Consider the following 3,400-nt stretch of genomic DNA (forward strand, 5'->3'; position numbering starts at 1 on the left):
TTTACTGTTGCGCGATTCACCCGTTGATCGTCATGATGGTCATAATGAGCTCTTACACGTAATGTCGCATTGCGCACACGCGATATTTTGTCAAGCACGAGAGCCGAGATCTATGTCTGACCTAAACATTGATATCATACCAAAGAAAAACTATTGTTCTATTGAAATAGAGATTATTCAATATTTTTTGGAATTTAACTCTTATGATATTTAATTGTTCTCGGAGTAAATTAATAACAAAGTAAAATTTTTTTTCAAGATCTTTTTATACATAATATATATATATATAACATATGATTATAATTCATAACATTTGTATTCATTATTTTAGGAGATTGTGATTTTTGAAATCCGATACAAAATGTCAGCAACTAAATCATAAAAACATTTAAACAATTTTCATAATTTGTATTAACTTTAAATTATGTACACATTTTATCTTAAATTGAAACTTGTAAGGAGGAGACGGGAAAATCGTTAGCACTGGGGCACAAAAATTCTAAATACCTCTCCCAGTAGAAGGGTTGATAGGGTAATCGCCCTGAAATTTAAATAAAAAGTACAAACGTAGTAGCGTGCTACTAAATATTTTATCCACTGCATGGAAAAATGTTGATTCATATGTATATTTTTAAGATTATGGTTAAAAGAATATGTATTAGGGGGGGGGGTGGATTATGGTAACGTATTTGTATTGATTATCGGTTGCTAGAGCAATCGTATGAAAAAAATTGTATCTAAATTTCGAAGGATTTGTTTTTTTGGTTACTATGGTAACTAAATTATATTATTATTTATCAGTTGCTAGGGACAACCTACGTACTGCAATGCAAAGTTATATTTTTATAACATAATTTATTTTATATTTATTCTTGTTTGCAGGTTACCATGAAAACTATAGCGTGAAATAGGCCACGTGAAATCGATTAGAAAAAATATAAGTTGTTTTCAGCCTAGAAACATTTATAATACAATATTATTAACAAGACGTATCGGCTATTGTAATTTTTAAGCTCTAAGTATACATTTTATTAAAATATAAATGTTATGGTCAGGTTAGGTGGGCACCGAGCTATTAATAATAAATAAATATCAATTAACATGTACACAGTATTATTGAAAAAGTTATAAACGCTGATGAATTATTAAGCCTCGTATAGAAAAATTGTCATCACCTTTGAATTAATTCTGAGCATATCACTGATATCTTTGCGTATCATAACGAAACTCGCGAAAAGGCATGGTACAATATTATTATTGTACGTTTCATATCCTTATTCTCACTCGTTTCGCAAAACGTCGTTAACATACACACACACAACAATGATAATAATAATATGTTGTATTGACCTATATTTAAATATCGTGCGTAATCTGAGAATGTGTGTATGTGAGTTTTCTTTTTTACGTCAATAATTCAAGTCATATTATACAGGGGGATTCTTTTATAACACTAAACGCTCTTGGTGTCAAAAAGAATTAATGTTTTTGAAAATGTGTAATTACTGTTAAATATTTGAAAATATGACAATACAAAATTTTTTTTAAATAACTAAAAATAATTTTAATTTTATGTTTCGAAGAAGAATGTTTTTCTAAAGATGTACAATGAGTCGTAGGTATTAGTATTAAGTATTTTAAGTTTAGACGAACGGAATGGAGTTACACGATAGAATTTAGAATTAAACCTTGAATACTTATAAGTTATGACTAATTAACTACTCAATGTTATTTCAATATATAAAATATTTAAATTCTCAGAAGCATACGAGTAATATTAGCAGCTTCGGAATTTGAAATTGAAAATATATCTTGTCATTAAAAAAAGTTAAAAGTTAATAATGCAATAGTCTTAAAGTAACTATTTTTTTTTTCAAAAATGTTTTGGAATGACTTAAAATAATGTATAATTAAATCGACTGCATACCTATAATATTATTAAATACCGACATACAAACACCGCGTGAATAACGAATTGTCCGACATTGTAAAGGCCAAGATTTATATTAAAATGTATAACACACAAGAAAAATACCGTTTTGTTTTTAATTACTTGATTGCGGAAGAACCTATGCTGTTTGTTGTGTATGTACAGGTATGTTTGGCCACGGAATTTTGGCCGGAGCAAAGAACTTTGCACTGAAATAATAATAAAGTAGTGCGTTTCGGTTGGACGACTTTTTGCAATATTTTAAATCGTATGTAGCACGATCATCTTTTTCATACGTGAACGTTATAATGGGATCAACGAGCTCACTATATTAACGCGACCGATAATGATTTTGATTTCAATTTCGCGATACATTATGAAAGTCATATCGCATAATATGGTGATAAATAATAATAAATAACGTAATAATTAGAGAAATATATATTTAAGTATTACTAACGTATGGCGTGTATTATATTTACAAGATTGGTGTAGGTACTCATATTATTATCATCTACGTGTGTAGTGAATGTTTCTTTCTTTGTCCTCTATACATACAACAACTACTGGGTCATTTTCAATAGTTAAAGGAATAGCTTATTTGAAACTTTGAAGGTGTTTTTTAAGTCCGCGAATATCAAATATTTATTTTGTTTATTTAAATGGTCGTCATTGGTTAGATATTATAATATACTATTGCTATTATAATTAGTAGAAATATGGAATAAACAACATTTTTCTTATAAAATATATATTTAAAATAAATGTAAAAATCAAGTACTTATGAACACTATTACAATGATTAGTTTTATGATTTACTTTCTTAAAATGAACATATTTTTTATGCAAACATTGTAAAAGTATAATTAAAGACGAATATAAATCTTAAAGATATTACATTTACGTCGGAAATTGTCCATTCATTGAATCTGTCTTCAGTTGTTCGTGTTTATGTTAAAAATATGTCCAGAATTAATAAATGGAAAAATTATAAAATTAATTGTTTTAATAAATATTGTGTTTCTACAATATATTTCAACTGACGGAAAACGGAAAATAATAGAAAGATAGATTAATTTTATCTCGTTCGGAGTCTGGTAATACGCATTTATAATATTAAATCGTTTTTACGTCGGTCAGTAGAGACCCAATTATGCGATTAATTAGTACGTCATGATTATTAATTTGCGTCAATATAACTATCGGCATAAACAGTGCATAGGAGTGGCAAGCATAATAGATGTTTTTAGCTCCTACTGACATTTATTCCAAATTTTTGAAAAAGAAAAAAAAAACTTTCCCCTCTATTAAATAATTATTATCTAACTATATAAATGTGAAATGAAAATCTTTGTACAGGGTAAACTCTAGAATTACTTATCCGATATTCTTGATTTTTGTTTTTTTAAATGAAAGAGTATATCACGGAGAAGGTTTCTATCGCAATAGAATTTGTCTAAGTTAAAAAAC

Source organism: Rhopalosiphum maidis, chromosome 1 (assembly GCF_003676215.2).
Source record: "Rhopalosiphum maidis isolate BTI-1 chromosome 1, ASM367621v3, whole genome shotgun sequence".
Classification (NCBI taxonomy): Eukaryota; Metazoa; Arthropoda; class Insecta; order Hemiptera; family Aphididae; genus Rhopalosiphum; species Rhopalosiphum maidis.